The 23,039-nt window shown below is 40.0% G+C and overlaps 1 long non-coding RNA gene across 1 annotated transcript; it reads left to right on the forward strand.

Moving 5' to 3' along the window:
• The first annotated feature begins 343 nt into the window (after window positions 1-343).
• Window positions 344-21,355, forward strand: LOC102117451 (uncharacterized). The gene is made up of 5 exons (XR_001489524.4): window positions 344-390; window positions 13,861-16,012; window positions 16,113-17,399; window positions 18,246-18,313; window positions 19,981-21,355. It is a non-coding gene; the product is annotated as an uncharacterized lncRNA (long non-coding RNA).
• The last annotated feature ends 1,684 nt before the right edge of the window (window positions 21,356-23,039 follow it).

The raw sequence follows: 23,039 nt of genomic DNA on the forward strand, positions 1-23,039 counted from the left end.
GCTCAAGGGCATGAAGAATCAGTTTATAATGATCTCTGTGGTATTTGCAATATCCCTAAAAGGTAACAAAGCAGCTTCATCTCATATTTATATCTACATGGAGCTAAGGAGCTGGGACAAGGCCTTCCCGCTTATGACTGAGAGAGATGCTGTTCCACTCCAAATCCCTGCGCTGGCTCTGACACAGGCTGCAAATAAGGCAGCTTCTCATTGTCTTTCCATTTCTTATTTTACCTCATTTGGTTAAGCTCAGCACGAGGAACTTCCGTTTTCTTATCTTGAACATCATGTACTGTTCCAGCCCACAGCCAGCCACCCAGGAAGGAAGCATTTTGTTCCTTTTAGACAGAGGGTCTGGCCAGCCATATGGCCACGTTGTTGAAAGGCTCTGTAAGTAACATTATCTCTATTGCACTAAAAAAAAGATCTATTAGAGCTTAAGAGTGCACAGCGTATTAGAGTTTAATATTCATCTCTGATCTGTTTACTTCACAACAAACACTGCAAAAAAAGAAAAAATGCAGAGGCAAGAGAGAGGGAGGGTAAGGAGAGGGGGAGAGAGAGAGAGAGTGAGAGAAGGGAGGGAGAGAGGGAGGGAAGGAGGGAAGAAACCAAGCATGGGCCTCTTTTCCTGTCTATTTTGAGTGTTCCTAAATCCTATTGCAACTTAATAATGTCAATATGTCAGACCTCAATCTGCCTGATACTGCTGAGAATCTAAACTATGTTAATTCTTTACAGTAGTCAACTCATTATTCAAATGAATATTGAATGCTTGAATGTTTGCCATTTTTAATATTACATGAAAGATGTTTTTATTCTTTCTCTTTTCTTTTTTGACTTTTATAACTTGGTTGAATATTTTGATGTCTACATAAAACATGCAGACCTAAGAAAGAAGTTCCAGCAAATGCATTGTTTCAGTGAGAATACATAAAAAGAAATTTGCATGGCAAATTATCTATCCTGTATTTTTATTTTCCTGAGGCAACTGGCTTCTTGGAAACTGTGCTTTAAGCTACCTATTGCCTATGATTTACACTGCAGAGAATTTTGAAAAGTGCTAAATGAAATGGATCAAAAATATTTTAAGTGATTCAAAATGTGAAGAAATGTAACATGGAAAAAAAATGCCTGAATCTGTTCTACTTAAAAAGCTATGTCAAATAGAGATTTTTGCATTGTCAGTCAAAATGGCCTAGTTAATGAAGTATAGTAGGCAGAAGGAATTAAGCTGTGAATTGGATGGAAAAAATTACACACTTTTTCTTTTTAGTGTAGGAAGCTAGCAAATATACATCTAATTCTAGACTATTAGGAGTCATGGTGGGAGTGGAAGGCCCATGGGTGATCTAAAAGAGCACTCATGCCTATCATCTTTGGCATGTGTATTTGCACACATACGGGGCATTAGTAGGACTGATGAGAAAATACATTATGTTTCAAATAAGAGTTTTACTTTAGAAACTTGATTCTATGTGACTGGCAAACTGTCTAGTGAGCTCTTCCTCAACCTGTCCGTCTCTCATCCTCTCCCTAGCCTAGAGGTGGATTTATTTTTCATACTGACGTAAGACACATGCTTAATTGAATTACTCTATCTCCCTCTCCCTTGCCATCTACCTTGCTCTACTGTCTTTGCATCTTATTGGTCTTCCCTGGAAAGTCTCTGAGAATGAGGAGAAATGTTCCAGTAATAACAGCTAGTTCTTCCTGAGGGTTTACCCTGAGTTTTTCTATTTACCTTTTCCTGAGCTCTTATACATATTATAGCCCTTCATCTTCCCCATGATCTCATGAGTTTCTATTAATATTCCAATTTAACACCAGGCACAGTGGCTCACACCTGTAATCCCAGCACTTTGGGAGGCTGAGGCGGGCAGATCACGAGGTCAGGAGATCGAGACCACCCTGGCTAACATGGTGAAACCCCCGTCTCTACCAAAAATACAAAAAATTAGCTGGTCGTGGTGGCGGGTGCCTGTAGTCCCAGCTACTCGGGAGGCTGAGGCAGGAGAATGGCGTGAACCCAGGAGGCGGAGCTTGCAGTGAGCCAAGATCACGCCACTGCACTCCAGCCTGGGTGACAGAGAGAGACTCTGTCCCCCCACTCCCCCCAAAAAAATTCCAATTTAGAGATGAGAAAACTGAAGCACAGAGAAATTAAGCCACCTGCCCAAGGACACAAAGTTTATAAAAGGGATTTCAACCCAGATAATCTCTTCCAAAGCATGTGCTTATAACCAAATTTATTACTGCCACCAACAAAAGGAAAGGCATATATTGTCTGGGAATGAAGACAGGAGTATAATGAAGAGGGTAAAAAGGAGGGGGCTTCTGGGTTCAAATGATCTGTTTCTTGATCTGGGTGTTGATTCACATGCACCTTGTGGAAAATTCATGAGACTGAATACTTAGGCACTTTTATTTATGTGTATTATATTTCAATTATCTTAAAATACGAAAAGGTAAATGAACAAAAATAATTAAGGTATATGTATATGATCAATGATAAGTTGAATGCCCGTTGGGTATTCAGTAATAATCTTCTTGCTGCAAGAAGAGTGATGGAACTGGGCTCACACAGAGGTGGCCTCGCAAGGAAGTTGAAAACATGCACCTGGAGTCCAGAATGGGTGTAAGCCTAGGCCCTGCCACTAGCTAATTTTGAAGAAAATAAGTTGATCTCTGTCCGTGTCTCAGTTTACTCACCTGTATAACTGGTGATAGTTTAGCCCTACTTTACATAAAGATTTAGAAGTGAAGTGAAGACAGTCTCTTCTTGTTCGATGCCAGGGGAGCCTTGGTAATTAGAGTGTAGCAGCTGGTGCAGGGAAGGGAACATTGGGCTAGTAACTGTGGTCGTTTTTCCTTAATAAATAAAGCGTAGGTATTTAAAAGCCATTTTGTTGGCAGGATCAAGGTGTGTTTTTTTTCCTCCAGGTAAAAGCTTTTTCTTTCAAAACAAATTGTATGACCAGATGCAAGGTTAGCCAGCTGACACTAATAAATCCACTGCGTTCGCAAGTTCAGAAGGTGCAGACATTAGAAAGAGTACATTTCCTCCTACTCTTCCTTGTAAATCTTGTATTCCATAAGTAAAATGAAGAAGCAACAATGAATAAGCCTTTGCAATTCCCTAGAGTTTATGACTGAGGCCAAATTCCAGGAAGAAGCAAACCAGTTAAGTTAAATTTCTTGGATTAAATAAGACTGGTTACTGTGTCTATGCATTGGCTCGATGTGTTGTAAACCTGTGAAATCTGAAATCTTCGTTCTCTTCTTTTGCATCCTCCATCACACGGAGCTGGCCCACAAACATTTATAGGATACGTACTGTGTGTATTCCTTTTCTGTGCCTTTCCATGCTTGATATCCTGCCCTTGGTCACAAAGGCCCATTCTAATTGTGCCAGTGGTCAATCTGCTTGCCACAATTCTGTCAAAGCAGATAAATTAAACATGTCAGGTGATTTGTGGAAGAAAAGGCTTTCTGATTTATTAGAGAACTCTTTACGAATGAGAGTTATTTCTCTTGGCTTGATACCTGTTCTCAGAGGCTTGATCACATTTCAAGGCACTGTAGCCACTTCCTTAAATAGTCTGGGTTCTCAGATGTTTGAGTGCATGTGTCTGTCTGTGTGTACACATCTGAATACAACTGGAAAACTGGAATGCGGTTGTTGCTGATTGCAAAGTAAGAAAGGAGGGGAAAAGTTAATCCCTGCTGCTCTCACTTCAATGACTTTAAGCTTCACTGTTGCTATTTCAGTTGGGGAAGAACTTAGGGTCACATTGTAATTAAAAAAACCTTTAGTGTAGACACGTTTGAAAACATCATACTATAATTTGGGGAGGTGTATAGGAAGCTCTATTTTTTACCCGTTTGTGTTTTCAAATAGGATGCTATTATATCTTTTTTCCCTTGATGTAGTTATTATTATTATTTTTTAAAAGACCTAGTGGCATAGGAAGGTCAAATTTGGGGTGATCATTCTCCCTCTAGCTTTTCAGATGTCACAACCAGATGAAGTATAATTTAGGAAGCACGGAGCTGGGTGATGGGTCTTGCAGAGCTGCCTGTCTGTTGAACCTGCAGGAAAGTTTATCCCCAGCAAGGTAATTTATGACACAAGAGTAGCTCAGCTCCCTGCAGGCAGCACAACCTAAGTTCTCCGAGAACTCCTGGTTTATTGGAGAGAACTATAAGTCTGGAGCCAGGATAAGTTATGGCTTTCCAGTGGCTTTCTCCTTTCTCCTTTTCCTTGTTGTGATATTTATTATTTGTGGATGGGGATGAGAGGGTTCATGCTGCCAACTTTTGAACCCTCTCTAAATTCATGGCTCTGAGTTTTGAACCGTCCCTGAACCTTCCTGTATTTGAGTTTCTATTCTCTTAGCATTCTGCAGCTTCCTGTTTTGAATTGAGAAAGGCTTATTTTAAAAGGTGGAAACAATTCCTTAAACATCAGATTGCTTTTTTTTTTTTTTAAGTGCAACATATTTTGATGAGCCAAGTGTAAATGAATTGGAAACATATGCTCCAAATTTCTCCAGTTTATGCAGCAAGTTCACGGCTGAATTATTGTTAGGTTTTGCTGGATTCAAAGTTGATAAAAAATCATAGGACAAAGGATGGACAGGCACATTAATTTTTTTTTTCTACTGCTTTGTTCCTTCATTCATGTAAAATGGGCTTTGGTTGAGTTCTAAAAGCTGGAGAGGAGAGCTCAGGAGACATTTATAAGTAGGGTTTTGCCAACGAAAAAATCTGTATTCGGAAATAGGGCATTTTGGCTAAAGATTTAAATTCTTGATGTAATGGTTGTAACTTAGGAGGTAGAAATAACTTTGAAATCTGGGCTTCCTACCTCTCCACTGCATTGGAGTATGTCTCATCCCCTTCACACCTGGAGCTCATTTGCTGCTTCCTCCCCAAGCTTCAAGTCCTGTCCTTAAGAACCCTGAAAGGTTATTTGGATCTAGAGCTTTCTATGGCCAATTGCTTTAAATATGTCCTTTTGAAAGTAGGCCCTGTGGGTATTAGAGACAGCTCTGCAAAGGTGGCCTAGGAGGAAGCAGAGGAAATCCTCTGCAATCCTGCTCTTCTGTGCTCACCATGCGACGGGTGCCCAAAGCTGCTTCAACCTCAGGAGACCTGTGTGGGGGCACTTCAGGCTTTGAAGGGTCAGAGTGCATGGTATGTGGTTTAAGAGATGCTCACGGGGTGACAGTCAGGATTGTGTGGTTGGGAGAGAGTAGCCATGAGCCCACAAGCCGGACAGAGTCAGAGAAAAAATGTTTACTCTTCCTGCTAACATCCTCCAAGACATCCTCCAAGACACGCTTGGGAAAACGACTTGCCATTTTTCTGGCTTTGCCCATTTCCCTGCCTGAAAATGATGGGCTCATGATTGCCACCCACCTGGTGAGGTGGACGTGGGGTGAATGTGAGAAATTTTGCAGGGAGCTTAGGAATCCCTGGTTTCCAGTTTAGCATCTCTATAAAGCACCAAGCGCCAGTAAAACACACTTGTAGCATGAGCCAGACGCTATGGGGGAAGCAGGTACACTTTGCATGCAGTGAACCACCCGCTCAAAATCTGCCTTCTTCTCATTTGTAGAGAGGAAAACACAGTTGTTAAAAGTTACTTTGTGATGACAGAAATGTGCTGAAAAGAAACTGCCAAGAAAACCCCTTTGCCCAGCCCTGGCCCTGGTGTCCCGTGGCCAACCGGGATTATCTAAAGTGGGTGTCCTTAGAGAGGGCAGGCATCCTCTTCCACCACAGACTGTTGAAACCTCCCCATTTGACTGTTTTAAAAGCTGCAGAGAATTAAAAATAGAAGCTTTTCAGAGGGAGGAGAGGGCCCTTTGGGGGCACTTTATTTGCTTTGGTTTCTATCTCCCTCCCTGGAATGCAGTAAAAACTTGGAGAAGTCAGCATGTAGAGGTAGCCTTACAGAGAAACAAAACCCCCTCATGCCAAAGTGAAGGCTGAGGGGCTCTTTCTGGGCTCTGGTTTTATAATCATTTCTGTTTATAGTAGGAAAGAAATATCCCCCTTCTTGTATTCAGCACATGGAGGCTTTTCTTCACTGCCCGTCTCCTTATACAAACATCATAGGGCCTACTCCTTCAATGGGTTATTATTGAGCAGCTAATGTTAAATACAGGCGGACGCTGCCCGTTGAATGGGAAGCCTGTGTCGCTCAGGTGGTGAAAGTACCATTCATGCAGCGGAGGTGGTGATTGCACATGGTGACCACCAGAGTCCAGATAGTTGGCTGGATGGGTGGGGAGCAGGATGACTTCCATGCTTTTCTGAAAGTTCACTAGAGGGTGTGAGGGTGGGGGAGGAGAGGACCCAAAGGCGATCTGGAGACCACTGGTCCCTGGAGCACTGAGTTTAGCTGATATCCCAAGTAAATGGCAAGGGAGGATATGACTGGGGTCTGAGAGCCAGCTTTTGGCTAGTTCTCTCTCTTCTCTGTTGTCTGTCTTTCTCTCTTTTGCTCTCTCTGTCTCTCTTTCTCTCTCTCTCTCACACACAAACACACACACACGGCCCTATGTTCTCCTAGTTCAGATTATATAAAGCACCAGGACCATGACAAGAAAGGAAGAATTCCAAGTGTTACCGTTTTACTTTGTGAAATAATTTTTTATTAGGGATCCCAGCAGGCCATCTGACCCTGGGACTTGAATCCCTTTCTCAGAAACCCCTGTGGGGAGAAGGCACAATAAAGAGGAGTAAATAAATACAGAGATGAGGGAACCCTCCTGCAGCCATCCCTGCCCTGGCTCACACAGGTAAGCTGGGCTTCCTCCTACCACCTTCCTCCTCAGCACCTGCCTGGCACTGACGACGTGCTGCCGCAGCATTGCGGGATGCTGTGGGGCTGTGCCCTGAGGAAGGGGGTTCTCTCCCTTCAGAGGTGGAGCTTTGAGCTGGATCTTCTGGTGACTAGTTGAGGTCTTTGTGGTATCTGAGATGCTGAGTTGGATATGCCTTAGCTGCTTCTTTGCTAAGAAGCAAAAAGTCTTTCCTCATGCTGCAGTGGAAGAGGGCTTATGAGAAGCATTCCACCTCTCTTTACCTCACAAGAGTGATTTGAAAATGAGAAAGTTAATGTTTTTGATGCATGCTGTCACACTCAGGTGACAGGCACAGCAATATTACCTTTATTGTTATGGTTATTGCCATGTCCCTGTGTGTTCATTTCTCCCTCTGACACCACAGGGGTAAGTATGGTTTCCTTTGAAAAAGACACCGGTACAGACTGCTAATGAGGACATCCATGGGGTTGCACTGACAGCCATTTCAGCCACAGGCCATCCTCGTTCTATCGCGCTCTACTTCATTGCACTTTGCAGGTACTGCATTTTTCACAAATTGAAGATTTGTGGCAATCCTGTGTCCAGCAACTCTGTTGGTGCCATTTTTCCAACAGCATATGCTCACTAGTGTCTGCGTGTCACATTTTGGTAACTCTCACAATATTTCAAACTTTTACATGATTATTGTTTCTGTTTTGGTGATCCGTGATCTTTGATGTCATTATTATCACTGCTTTGGAACACCATGAATCGTGCCCATATAAGATGGTGAGCTTCATTGATAAATTCTGTTCTGACAGCCCCACTGCCAGCCATTCTGATTGGCCCTTCCCTGACTCTCTCCCTCTCCTCAGGCCTCCCTGTTCCTTGAGACACAAAAATATTGAAATTAGGCTAATGAATAACCCTACATTAGCCTCTAAATGTTCAAGTGAAAGGAAGAGTCATATGTCTCTTTATCAAAAGCTAGAATGATTAGGCTTAGGGAGGAAGGCATGCTTAAAGCTGAGATAGGCTGAAAGTTCGGCCTCCCGCACCACTCAGCCAAGTTGTGAATGTGAAGAAACAACTCTTAAAGGAAATTAAAAGTGAACACATGAATGAAAATAAAGTGAAGCAGCCTTATTGCTAATAGGGAGAACGTTTGAATGATCTTTATAGAAGATCAAACCAGCCACCACATTCCCTTGAAACAAAATCTAATCCAGAGCAAGACTGTCACTCTTTTCAATTCTATGAAGTCCAAGAGAGGTGAGGGAACTACAGAAGAAAAGTCTGAAGCTAACAGAGAGTGGTTCATGAGGTTTAAGATGAGAAGGTGTCTTCATAACATAAGTGCAAGGTGAGCTAGCAAGTGCTGATGGAGAAGCTGTAGTAAGTTATCCAGATCTAGCTAAGATCATTGATGAAAGTGGCTACACTGAACAAAATTTCAATGTAGATGAAACAGCTTTCTCTTGGAAGAAGATGCCACCTAGCACTTTGAAAGCTAGAGAGATGAAGCCAATGCCTGGCTTCAAAGCTTCAAGGGACAGTCTGACTCTCTTGTTAGGGGCTAATGCAACTGGTGACTTGAAATTGAAGCCAATGCTCATTTACCATTCTGAAAATTCCAAGGCCTTTAAGAATTATGCTAAATCTAGTCTGCCTGGGCTCTGTAAATAAAATAACAAAGCCTGGGTAACAGCACATCTGTCTACAGCATGAGTTTACTGAATATTTTAAGCACACTGTTGAGACCTACTGCTCAGGAAGATGCCTTTCAAAATATTACTGCTCATTGATAATGCATCTGGTCACCCAAGAGCTCTGATAGAGATGCACAAGATTAATGCTGTTTTCATGCCTGCTAGTACCACATCCATTCTGCAACCCATGGATGAAGAAGTAGTTTCATCTTTCAAGTCCTATCTAAGAGAAACATTTAATAAGGCTATAACTGCCATAGAAAGTGATTCCTCTGATGGACCGGGGCAAAGTAAATCAAAAACTGCATGGAAAGGATTCACCATTCAGATGCTGTTAAGAGCATTCATGAGTCAAGGGAAGAGGTCAAAATATCAACTTTAATGGGAGTTTGAAAGAAGTTGATTCCAACTCTCATAGATGACTTTGAGTGGTTCAAGACTTCAGTGGAGGTAGTCACTGCTGATGTGGTGGAAATAGCAAGAGAACTAGAAGTGGAAGTGTACCCTGAAGATGTGAGTGACTTGCTGCAATCTCATAATCAAACTTGAATTGATGAGGAGTTGCTTCTTACGGATGAACAAAGAAAGTGGTTTCTACTCCTGGTGAAGATTCTGTGAACATTGTTGAAATGACAACAAACAATTTAGAACATTACATAAGGTTAGTTGATAAAGCAGTGGCAGGGTTTGAGAGGACTGACTCCAACTGTGAAAGAAGTTCTACTGTGGGTAAACTGCTATCAAATAGAATCACATGCTACAGAGAAATCTCTTGTGAAAGGAAGAGTTCATTGATGTGGCAAACTTCACTGTTGTGTTAGTTTAAGAAATTGTCACAACCACCCCAATCTTCAGCAACAACCACCCTGATATGTCACAGTCATCAATACTGAGGCAAGACCCTCCACCAGCAAAAGATGACGACTCACTGCAGGCTCAGATGATCGTTAGCTTTTTTTTTTTAATCAATAAGCTGTTTTTAATGAAGGTATGCACATTCCTTTTTAGACATATTATCCACTTAATAAAGTACAGTATAGTGTAAACATAACTTCTGTATGCTGTGGGAAACCAAAACATTTTTGTGTGACTCACTTCATTGCAGTGACTGGAACTGAATCTGAAATATCTCGGAGGTATACCTGTATAATTTCCTCGGGTGTTGATCATGCTTCATTTTAAAAGGAGGATATCTGAGAACCTGGCTATCTTGAAAATAAGTTGGGGACAAACCTAAAATGTTTTAATTAATATTCCAAACCCTGCAAAGCTTAGCTAGCTCGCCAATGTTTGATTTCTGTAGACCTGTGCTGTTCAGTAGCCACTGGCCACATATGGCCAGTAAGGCATATGAAATGTGGCTAGTCTGAATTCAGATGTGCTGTAAGTATAAAACACACATGGGCTTTTGAAGACACACAATGTAAAAAAGAATGTAAAATATCTCATTGATTTTTTTTCTTATTGATTATATGTTGAGATAATACTTTGCATTTAGTTATTTACATATTTTATTAAACTTAACAATTAAATTAACAATTTCTATGTTTTTTAAAATGTGGCTGCATTTGTAGCTTGCATTGTATTTCTACTGGACAGCACTGGTATTATAGCCTTTATTAATAGACAGTGGGAGTATTTCTATCTGGAATTCAGTATTTCCTTCCCAATTCACAACATCAAGGATGTGATGGCCTTAATAGACTCTACTGTTGTATATATTGCCAGGGAAAATTATGAAGTACTTTGAAACAGATAAAAGAAAAGTGTCCTGTCTAATTAGATGGATATAATTGGGGTTACCTCCACGTTTTATTGTTCTTGGGCTATTTTATAGTTTTGAAAGTTGTAGAAAACTGATAATGAGGAAAATAATTCTTATCTATAGAAGTCAAATTTGTTATATCTGGTGGAATGTAATTGATCATTGCCTGAAGATAGATCCTTTTGCATCTTGTAAATTATTTCTGGCATTCCCTATTGCCCATATATATGTGGATTGTTGAATTCTTCTTTGATCTGATGATAACATCTTATTTATCTCTTATTAATTAATGAGCTAAATAAAATCTTGGAAACAAGGTCATTTTATCTTCTTATGAGAGTCACAATTTTACCCTTTTCAGATGAGATTGGGTGTGTTCAGAGTAGTATGGCTGTAGACAATATTACCTTTTCCAAACAACATTACAGAATGTAGGAATTTATGGTGGTCAAGATTAGCTGACCAACATGTTCTTCCTTCCTCCCTCCAACTGCTAGTCACTCCTCTGGGTTGTTCTGAGCTACGTCTGGCACCCTGAGATGGAATACAGAGTGCATTTTTCTATAGAAAGTATTTTATCTGGTGGTTGTTTGCTGCTTAAACATTATTCATATATAAGGCAAGCTAAACTGTGGGTTGTTTTGAATTTTGTGAGTCAACCAGAGAATCCTCCTATCCAGTGGAATATTTGATTCTAAGAAAAAAGTTCTTCATTCCAAATTATGAAAGAGAAACTTAGCATACTACTCATTTGTAAGGCACGCACCACGGATATTGCTCAGGCACCCAGTTGCATGAAGTCCCCAGAGTTTAACGGTAACAGGTGTTTAAAAGAAAGAGAGTTGTTCCTGCTTTTTGTTCTGGTGAGGTTATCTGTTTGTTTGTTTTGCTTCATAAACATTAAAAAAAAAAATCCAATTCTTATTTTACCTTGTTGTCTTTTTCCAATAAGGGCTGGCTTCCTTCAAAGCAAGGTAGGACGATATGAGCCAGTCACATCAGTATGTATGTAACAATCCCATTCATTACTGTAAATAGAATTATTTCAGCAAACAAGAGCAAATTAAAAATATAGAATTGGCAATTTCACATACTGTCCTTTTTTAAAAGTTTGGAAATATTGCACTTAGGATGTATATGTTTGATTTCTTTTCCTCATTAAAAAAAAAGTTGGCTTTTTTAGCAGAAATATTATTATATTTTGTGAGTGTTGGCCTCCAGCATTTAAGTTTTTACAGAACATGAGGACGTTTACTGGTACTTCATAAGCAGGGAAGTATGATTTTTATACATCTGTAATTCTGAAAATGAAACATTCACTCTACTAATGCAGAAGAGCCCACTTATGAATTATATGTTTTATGAACTTTTTAAATATAAAGCAACCATCTTGGCAACTCCATTTAAAGTATACTTATACAGTATTCTCACAATATAATCTACCCATATATAATTATTTTCTTCCTTGTTTCTTTGAGAAGTAACTTGAGGCTTTATGGCATGAGTAAAGCCAAAGACTATACTTACCATAATTTACCTGGGGATACAATAAAGAAAACCAAAATACATGCCTTTTATAATTTTCAGTTGTTTGAAGTTAATTTTTGAAGTTTAACTTGGCAATAGCTGCTTTTGATTTTTTATACTAAGAAATGTTTTTTAAATTGTTAACAAAGAAGAATATGAATTTATGCAACTATTTATTTCAGAATAAAATAACATCTTTTTAATAAGTCAGTTTAATTAAATGAAAACCTTTGGTAAAATTTGAAGGATCTTTATGTGCTTTTGATGTATCTTATAAAAAAAAAGTATTGGTGGCCCTTAGTTCTCATTAAACGAGGAAAAAACTGGCACATTAAGTCTTCTGTCATTATTCAAAAATAATAGAGTACTGTATTCAAAAAATAAAACTAAGTTTTTATTTGCATAGAAAAATTGTTTCTTATAAAAGAGCTTTACTCCTCACCCATTTTCCACACAAAGGAATTACTAAATTCTTTATCTCTTTCTTTTTTTTTTTTTTTTGGAGACGGAGTCTCGCTGTGTCCCCCAGGCTGGAGTGCAGTGGCGCGACCTCGGCTCACTGCAAGCTTCGCCTCCCGGGTTCACGCCATTCTCCTGCCTCAGCCTCCTGAGTAGCTGGGACTACAGGCGCCCACTACCGCGCCCGGCTAATTTTTTGTGTTTTTAGTAGAGACGGTGTTTCACCGTGGTCTCGATCTCCTGACCTTGTGATCCGCCCGCCTCGGCCTCCCAAAGTGCTGGGATTACAGGCGTGAGCCACCGCGCCCGGCCTTTATGTCTTTCTTTAGCTAGGATTTCTTTAATTAGGATTTTCCTCTCACATTGATTTTACTTGTTTCATTGCTAGAAAAGTGTTGGTTGCAGTGATGACTGATAGTTAAATAAATAGATATAGAGATGTAGATTCTTTCTGGAAAGCAAAGAATTGGGGATTTTTTTCCAGAAAATAGTTTTACTTTTTATTAACTTTATGATATTTAAAAAATTAATAAAAGGATGATGTCTTCGTCCTTGACTGACCATTAAGGGCTAAAAAGGTTTAGAAAAAAGATTACTATTTATTACATATGACTAGGATACTTATTGATACTATTGACCATATAAATCATATCACATACTATTTATGACATATGACTTCATATAAAGGAGAGCTTCCATTGTTAACATGATCATTATTTATGTGAAAAATAGCTAAGAAAGGGGTACATTCAGGAGGCATGGAGCACTCCAGCTATTTTTAATAACTGAAGTAAATGGGGTTCAGGCAATTCATAAAATGCCTGAATTGTTAGGCAATGTTTTATATTTGCTTTTTGCTTGGAAGAGGAATCTTCATCAGTTTCAAAAGTATCCTTGCCCATCTCCCTTAGAAAAAGTTCAGAACTACTTAGGTAGCAGGATTGCTAAAGCTTGCTGCTTGTCTCTTTAACATGTAGGTGAAAATGAACATTTTAAAGAACATCTTACTGTTTTGGCCATAGGATGGCCAGTGCAATCCAAAGACTATACTTTCCATAAAGACTTTTGGCAGTGTAAGCTGAAGAAGGCACAGTGCTTTAGCATCTCAGGCCTCTTTTCTCAAAATCTTAAGCCCCCTTTCTTTTGAACACCATGCTGTCTTGCCTCCTGGCCCCCAGTCTTTTCACCCTTTTCGCTCTGAATTAGCTAAAGAAAATTCATGGCACTTCTGGCTTCTAGAGGGATGCATAATTCCAACCCCATAGATAAAAATGCAGTAATGTGATCCATTTAAGAATGCAATCAATGTATGTTCATACAATGGGTCTGTGTTAGGAATATATTATTAAATGAATATTGTGCTGTCGATAAGGGGTTTTATTAATTTACAAACTGAGAACTCCAGTATTTCTATCAATAACATGAGTAAGAAAGTGATGAATCATTTACAATAAACCCTGATGGAGACAATGTTATCAAAGTCTATATTTGCCATGCATAAAATTTATCCACGCTTGACTTTAATTTCTGTTCTTAAAAGCTTTCTCTGTATCCTAAAATAAAGGCATGGTTTTATTTGCAGGTGAACAGAAATTGTAGGAAATTGCAAAGCAACCTCTGATAATGAACATCTTGCCAGGAAAATGTATCTGATCTCTGAGGAAAGGTGTTGGAAGAGATGGGAGACGGCAGGAGGATTGTCTCAAACACAAGTCTGAGTTCTTTTGACAGCAATGTCTCCCTGTTTCTGAAATATAGAGAATTCGACTGAAGAAGCGAGGAAGTTTTGGAGACATAATCAGAAAGAGAGAAATGCAGACAAAGAAGTTGTTGAAACTAGCTCACTTCTCTTCATGCTATTTTCAGAATTTTTCTTTACATCTTGCACTAAAAACAACCCCGCGCAAAAGACAAACCTTTTCCAGATGTTTTGGTGAATTCACTTTTATTCTCCATGGGCAATAATAACCAGTTTTTGTTTAAGGCCTTATGATTTACAAAGCATGCACTACTAATATTTACAATAATAACATTTTTGATGTTTACAAGAATCCCTTAAAATTGCTGTTATTTTTATTTACTATTATCATACTGACTTTTTCAAATAAGACAATTGAAATTCAGTCTCTTTTTAATCATCCAAGTAATAAGCAGTGGAAGAGGCACTTTAAAATACAAATTATTAAACTCTGAATTCTCTGCCTTTCTTCCTCCTTTTGCATGACAATAGGGTAAAATGAGACTAGCATGTTTTAATAAATAAATTTTTATTTGCTTTTTTGAGTAAGAGCTTGGAGAAATCTAATATGTCATTTTGTGTACTCTTAAAAATCCTTTGCTTGAAGAATCTAATGACTTTTATGTCTATGGATTTATATATTATTTGCACCATTTTGAAATATTTAGGAAAGGAGAGAATATAATTATTTGCCATGAAAATAAACTAACACTATCAGGACAGGAGTCGATGCCAACCAAAGCATCCTATTGCCCCATACGCTGTTGCTGGCATTGATGAAAGTTGAGGATTGGAAGAAGCAGAATCAGCCAGCCTCATGTAGATTTCAACTGGAATCTGGGCTGTTCCTCTAGGGTGCACCAGGGGCCTTCCTCCTCCCCTCACTTTCTTCCATTCCCCACTCAGCAGTTTCAGAGGTTGACAAGAATTCAGCTCAGTCAGGCAAATGTTGGTTTATAACACAAACACTGACCATCTTACAATGAGAGAGGGGAAGCAAAGAGAGATTGCCAGACATCTACAGTAAATCAAAAGACGATGTCGGGATCTTTCCATGATGCCAAGTGCTTGCTACCGATGGGTTTTTCTCCTGAAGTAACTTTTAGCTACATTTACAGATTTTCAGAGGAAAGAACCCCTGTAGCCATGTTTTCCCCCAAAGATCAGGCTCCCTTTCCACCTCAGAATGGCTTCTCACAAATACAGTAGTTCTTCAACAACAGATGGGTCTAAGTTGAAAGAGACCTTGTCATTGATCCAGTGGCATGAGGACTTCTTCAAATGTACATGTGGATCTGATGGTCACGGAGGGACCACACGACATTGATGCAGTTCCTCTTAATGGGCCAGCTCTTCATCAGCCCTGATGTTCAGGCACCCATGTTTAAGATGCAGCCCTCCAGCAAGACCAGCATGAGTGCCACAGAGCTTTGTGGAGACTCGCCAACATAATAGGCCAGTATTTGGGAGAGGGTAGCAATTATGTGATTTCAATTTCATACCATCTGTCCCCAGATTTCCTTCACTACCAGGCTGGCCACTGGCTTTGGAGGACAGTCAAAATCCAGGGCTCTGGAATACTCTTTATGGAGTTCAAAGGAGCAGGCGTCCCTGTGAACTCCAACGCTGGTTGTTGCCATGGGGAAGTGTACCGAGATTGTTGGCTTCCAGCAAGATATGTACTTGAAAGTCCTAATGAAAGCATGTTAAGCCCTCGGAAGCTGGCTATGTGTCTGAGAGCCTGGCCAAGAGATGTCAGATCGCTCCACGGGCAAGAGAGAACATAAGCAACTGAGAAAAAGGGAGGAAGAGACATGCTGACGTTCTTCTCAACAGGAACATTCTTTCTTCTTGGGAGTCCATCAGCCTCATCATTTATTATCAGACTGTAACCACCCTTCATCCTCTTTCTCCAACAGGATCTCATCATTCCAATAAGAACCTAAATCATAAAGTAAAAACAAGAAAAATACGGCTTTTTGTTTTTGGCTAGAAGGTCAGAGTTTCTTCTTTTTTTTTTTTTTTTTTTCTTTTTTTTTTTTTAATGCCGGCTTATTTTATACAGGCTCTTGAATGATTGTTTTCTTTTCTCCTAGGCAATCTGATTGATGCAGTAAAGGTCTGGAAGCCCTAAAATGTTGGGTCAATTCCTAACTCCGACACAAAGAAGCTAAACAACCTGCAAGATAATATGTAAAAAAAATCAACCACAATGTTTCCATCTGCAAAACAGAGTAGGGGTGCCACTGGGAAGCATTTTAAAAACCTTGTGTTCCTCATGCTAATTATTCACCAGTTGGCGTTCCAGGTCATGCCTCTTGACATCAGTAGCTTGATTGCCAACGGGATGATGATACTGGTTTCACTTTTAAATATGGGTTTCAAAAGTATCAGTTTTCACAGTCGTCAGAGAAACAGAATATTGGATGTGGGAAAAAAGCCTCAGGCAGAAATCCAGATGTCAGTCTCCCTCATTTCACAATGAGGAAGCCGAGGCCCAGAGTGGTGAGTGACCTGCCCAAGGCCACAGTCAGAGTTAGAGCTGTGCCAGGCCCAGGACGCGGGGCTTTCCTTTTGATCAACATCACATTTCCTAAACCAGCTTGCTTCTTATATGCCTGCTTTCCATGATGATTTCTGGGGAAAGGATTTCTCATAACACGGATTTTTCATGGCTCTAGATGGGTGATTTGGGGCAACGTAGAAGTGCGCCTTTTGATCTAGCTGCTTCCGCATCAAGTACAACACTCCTTCCTCGATGGAAGAATGGTCGGCCTCTCCTATCAGTCGCTGAAGTCTTAGAAGACATGAAAATAAACAAAACCTGACAATTCTGTTCCCTGTGTTATGACCTGTTCACCTCCCCTGCCACTTCCAACTTGACTTCTCCCTGAGTAGCCCCCACGTTATTTAAGTCAGCAGGGCTTTCAGAAGTCAGGCAGTGCTGAGGCTGCCAGAAGGAATACTTGCATGGCAGGCGCATGTGGGTCTGAGCTCTTTAGACTCTGGGTCATGACTGGCATAGAAGGGGTTCCTGCTGCTCTTCAAATCGCTTTTGGTCTTGAAACTTCCTTCCAATGGTTCCCTCCCTTATGTTTAACCACTTCATGCCATGGAATCACCGAAGGTCTCACTCTGACAAATAATATTTTTTGAAGCACTCAGGAGTCTACTTTATTCTGGAATGTTCCAACAGGCAGCTTTAACAAAAATATGGGTAACTTCTTGAAAAAAGAGTAAGCTCAACTTAAAGTTGACTGCGAATGACGATAGCAATCTGACCTTCGATTCATTAAAAAATACCCATATGTTCACAGAAGGTTGTTTCATAACAGCTGCAAAGTGGAAGTGACCCAAATGAATGTCTATCGGTGGATGCCTGGGTGAGCAAAATATGGTATATCTACACAATGGAATATTACTTGCAATGAAAAAAGGTATTGCTACATGATACGTGAACACATCTCAAAGTTATGCAAAGTGAAAAAGGTCAGATCACATATTGTATGATTCCATGTATATAAAATGTCCAGAAAAAGCAAATCTATAAGAGACAGAAAAATTAGTGACTGCCATGGGCCAGAGGTGGGAAGAGGGAGTGACTGCAAATGGGCACGAGGTTTATTTCGGGGGTGATGGAATTGCTCTAAAATTAGATTGCAGTGATGGTTGCACAACTCTGAATATTTATGAAAAAAATCATGGAGTTTTGACTTCAAAAGAGTGAGTTTTATGGTATGTAAATAGTACCTCCATAAAGCTGTGCAAATGAATAACCATGCAGCAGATGCGCCAGCTCTAGCAGGAAGGAGATCTTTGGAGTAGAGGGATGTCTGCTGTGGTTGGGCCAACAGACGAACTCAGCCATACAGTTTCCCTCACCCTGACTGCTCCTCATGAAGGGCGACCTTCAAGTCCAGGCAGAAGCCCTTGACATGATGCAACGATTTATTAAATAGACAGGCTGCCCTTACGAGGTGAAGCCTGACAAAGCCTCAGTTCAGGGACATCTGCATTCAGAGTGAAAAACCGATGGCAGCCACAATGATTTAGATCTGCAATTAAGACATTTAAAGTGTTTAGGGCTGACAAGGAGTTAAAGTAAATGTTGATTCAGTTATGAAGTCTTCAAAGATTTAGGCTTGCAAAAGGGCCTTGCACAACTGTAGGATTTTATTTATTTATGCATTGTTATTGACTTTAAAATATTCTTTTTTCTCCCCCCACAGAACTTTTCCAACCAGCAGTGGGCCCTTAGCAGGGGAGACTGGAAACAGGTTTGAATAATGCATTCAAGGTAATTTTCAAAAAAATCACCATTTAACGAGTACCATATTCCCTCCAATTTTCCCTTACATATGATTCACCATTTTGAAAATACTGATGTATAAAGAATGCATTGAATGTGGCAAAAGTTGAAGATAGCCCCTGTGGATAAGACCTAATGGACACCATCCTGAAATAATACATATACTTCAACCCCCAAACATATGTCTTTAATTTAAAATAATTCAGCAATCATGTTCAACCAGAACCTGATTACACAAAATGGGACTTTTTAACTCCCAGTCTTGGATCAAATTTTGAGGCTACAAAAAAGCAGGGGGTGGCAAAGATAATATATACCATGTTTATATATTCCAGATATGGTGATTAAATGTTCCACACGCGGGCTGGGCGTGGTGGCTCACGCCTGTAAACCCAGCACTTTGGGAGGCTGAGGCAGGCAGATCATCTGAGGTCAGAAGTTTGAGACGAGCCTGACCAACTTGAAAAACCGTGTCTCTACTAAAAATACAAAATTAGCTGAGCATGGTGGTGCATGCCTGTAATCCCAGCTACTCGGGAGGCTGAGGCAAGAGAATTGCTTGAACCCGGGAGGTGGAGGTTGCGGTGAGCCAAGGTTGTGCCATTGCACTCCAGCCTGGGCAACAAGAGCGAAACTCGGTTTCAAAAAAAAAAAAAAAAAAAAAAAGATCCACACACCAATTTAACTGTTTTTTTTTTTTTTTTTGAGCTTATCAAAGCACCTAGTGCCATTTTCCTCCTGTAAATATTTACCTTCCTTTAAGAGAACTTGAGTGAAAGTCCTGACTGGGATGCAAAAGAAAAAATGCTGAACATAAATTGAGCCTCTGTCAGAATATTATGGCTTTCAAACCACTGAACTACAGTCTTATTGTCGACTTTCTCAGAGGCTCAGGAGGGAAGGGTGGCACAGGGGGCCCGGTACGCGGCCCAGAAGACGGTATCCGCTGTGGTTCCTGAAGGGTTTGGCTTCTCTCTGATCTTTAATTTTGTTGCTGGCTGCTGCCTTCTCTTCTCACCTATGATGATGTGGGTCCCCTTCCATATAGAAAGTAGAGCCCCCTGCTGTATTGTGATTTCTGAGATGTGAAGAGGTCCCCCAATCCTTCTTCTTGATAGGATCCCCAGTACTTGACGTGCCACCATTATTAAGTACTTATTTCTTCAAATCCTTGTGATCAGAAGTAGTGGATATAGTGTTTGGTGAATCCCAAGCAACGGTCTCTAGGGATAAGATTCCAGATAAAACACAAAACACCCAGTTCAATTTGAGTTTCAAATAAACTACAAACATTGGCTCCTCATGAAGGGCGACCTTCAAGTCCAGGCAGAAGCCCTTGACATGATGCACTGATTTATTAAATAGACAGGCTGCTATTATTCATTAAATAAATCAGACTGCTATAGATAAATCATATTCAGATCATCACTAGAAGAAAAATCACGAGTCAGTTAATTTTACTCAACAAATGTTATAAAAGCTGGCCCCCCAAGATGGGATGCTCTACAAATTAGGCACCATAAACCTGGATATACTAGAAATAAAGCTTCATGTTTGTGTGCTTTGTTTTGAAATAAATGGACATATTTAGAATGGATGGTTTTCTTTTCATGTTGATAATGTTTCTGCTTTTCTTTTGTTCCTTTTGTTTACAGATCCTTTATGCACTGAAAGAAGAAAGTAGAACCATTTCTGGGCCCCAGATGTGGGAAGAGCTCCTGTTGCTGTGGATTCTGACTTCTGGGTCTTGGAGCAGGAGGTGGCCAGCAAGCTAAGCTGTCCTGAGGGTGTGCCGGGCCAGGGGCTGAAGACAACGTTGGAGCATCCACAGACTGGTTTGCCTCAAGAAGCATGTTACTAAATATGAAATGGCAAAATCTGCCAAGTGGGTTTACTTTTCCCCCATAGATTAGAATGGATTCAATATTATCTCTTTATTAGATTCACTTTTAATCACTTGCATAGCAAGTAAGACAGAAGGGTGGTTTGAAAGTCAATCATGTGAGAATTCCAGATAAATTGACTTTGCTCGCAACAATCTGTTATTCATGTGACTATCAACTGTCATGTGTGCTGGGACAAAAAAGAAGATTAAGGTTCACTGGTCTCAGACAGTTCCAGGAGAGGAAACCCAGGATTGAACTTTTTCAGCCTTCTTTGGTAAAACGTGCTGCTCTGTGGGTGTGTCAAAGCTTTTTTCAGTTTCCTAAACTCCTGTATTCAAGAAGAGAAGCTATTTTCTCTTCTTTATCATCCTTCCTTGACAAAGCAAAACGTATTTTCATTGTCTGCTCTGTATCATCCAGGCTTGGTTCCTGTCTTCAAAGAGCTTATAGTTCAAACAAAGAAGAGGGAGCATTTTACAAGGGAATTAAAGATGAAAGACTCTGAAAGCCAGTTTAAAAAGTCGAGAGGGAGGGGTCTGGGAGAAGCTGAGCAGGGGTGAAAGGGTACAAAACATTATGGAAGGAGAACAGGGGAACACCTTGACTACTGGGTAGAAATACCAATCAGTGTGTAGAAACCACCACAGTGGTAACACGGATCAGTGGGTGGAAACCAATGACAGCAGGTGTGTGAGGCATGGAACACTTGGCTTATTGTAAAGTTTTCAAAATATGTGGTCCTTTCTATCCACCAGGGGATGGGAGTTGTCTCTGTATATCAACCACAGAAGGGCTGTTTCGGTTCATCATTCTGTGGTCTACCTGGGTAGACCTGATGCGGCCGTGTTTCCGGGGAAAGGAAGAACAGCTTTTGTTTTGTGATATTTAATGGTAGATGTAGTGCCATGGAATGATGCAGATTTCGTTCAGATATTCTTGGATCTTGGCCTCAGGACTCACTCATTCTTCCTTATATGAGCATTGGTAGTTATAGGTTTTACCCTTCCTTTAATTTTAAGTCCTTTGAATGCAAAAACTGTATCCAATTTGTCACTGTCTCCCAACAGTACTTAACAGTGTCTGATGCATCATAGGGAGTTTGTAAACGTTTGGATGAATAAAGGGAAAACAAAAACAACAAAAATAACCTTTATTTTGCTTTAATAAAAATATTTTAACTAGTTTCCACTGGCATGTGGTAGATATATTCTAAGAAACAGTCTCCTCAAATTATGGCTTCAATAATGGATGAAAAATCAACTTCCTAATGAATTATTTTGTAGAAAGCACCACACACACACACACACACACACACACACACACACACACCCAACTTCAATAAAAAAGTCATTTTAGATTTTAAGAACTATAGGATAATAATAGGTAATCCATGTGAAGTTATGACAGCTTGTAAAGCCAGGGAGGGCACGAGGAAATGAAATACACAGATCATCTTCAAACCACAGAAGCTCAGACTTCTCTTGCTCTAAAAGTTGACAATCAGTGAAAAGCCCACTGATAGCTGAGTTTTACCTCCTCTTATTCTGTATAATCCCTTTTTTGGTGAAAGCAGAGATGTCATGGACAATGTAGTCTTTTATCAAATCTGAGAGGCCATTGATTGTAAGACAGCATTGCTTTAGGTATCACTGAGAAAGAAAAAAAGCCTTGCCAAGTAAACTCCCCAAATTCAGAGACATTCAAATGTTGAAAAATAACTGTTTCAGAATCTGTGAAATACAGACTGTTCTCCCTAATGCTTGGCCCACGGCTTTGCATACCACAGGTGGTCAATAAGCATTTGTTGAAAGAGTGAGTGAATAATGTTGACAAGCAGAAATGCCTGGTTTATCATGCCTAGAGCCCATCACTGAGAATAGTGGGCTAGATCCCTTCTTGATGTTTTAAGTAATCGCTGAGTGGATGGGTGGGCGATTGCTCTTCTGATTACTAAGAACAAAACAAAACAAAACAAAACACAAAACTAATAAAAAACAAAGTTGCAGAACTGCATCCTGTTGATGTACCCCCAGAGGAGTCAGGCCTGGAGTATTGCTCAGTAAGAAATAGTGACTTTTGCATCCTCACTGTCCTAGTCACACAGGGATTTTTCTCTGAATAATCAAAGAAGGGATTATTTTCTGTAAGAATGGACAGATGAGTGTGTGAGTTTGTGTAGGGTAAAGGAAGGCAGGTAGATAGAAATACATCGAAGAGTAAAAACTTCCTTAAAAAAAAGCTTGCTGGGTTTAACACATGCATCATTCACACATCGGAAAACAGTATACACTTGTGACTCTGTACCCACAGAACTCAGAATTGCAGCTTGCAACTCCATGTCTCCTCACAGTGATAAATATGGGCAATATTAATGTCATCTTCTAAGCCCCCAAAAATATAGCTGACTCTGTTCAACAGAGCTGGTCAGACTGCTATAGATAAATCATATTCAGATCAGAACTCCATGTACACATAATCTTTGGGGCATTTCCAAAGTCTAGGGGCATGCAGTGACAGATCTGGGTTATTAATATCACTTCGTAGCCTGTTCTACTTGAGTTTTTTTTTTCCTACCAGTAATAAGGATGGCTTCTCTGACATTGACCTCTTTATAAATTGGCTTCTAGTTCGTCTTTCCAGAGGTGCCACCAGAGAACCAAGAAGCAATTTCAATTAAGAGTACAAGGATAATTTTGGAATATACCTTTTTTAGTTGTTCTAAACTAAAAAATATTATTTTTTAGTTTTTACTCATTTTCAATAATGGTTGTGCAAGACCCTCTTAAGATCATTTCCATTTTCAGGAGGCTACTGCGAGAGTCTCACTG

The sequence above is a fragment of the Macaca fascicularis genome, chromosome 3, assembly GCF_037993035.2.
Source record: "Macaca fascicularis isolate 582-1 chromosome 3, T2T-MFA8v1.1".
NCBI lineage: Eukaryota > Metazoa > Chordata > Mammalia > Primates > Cercopithecidae > Macaca > Macaca fascicularis.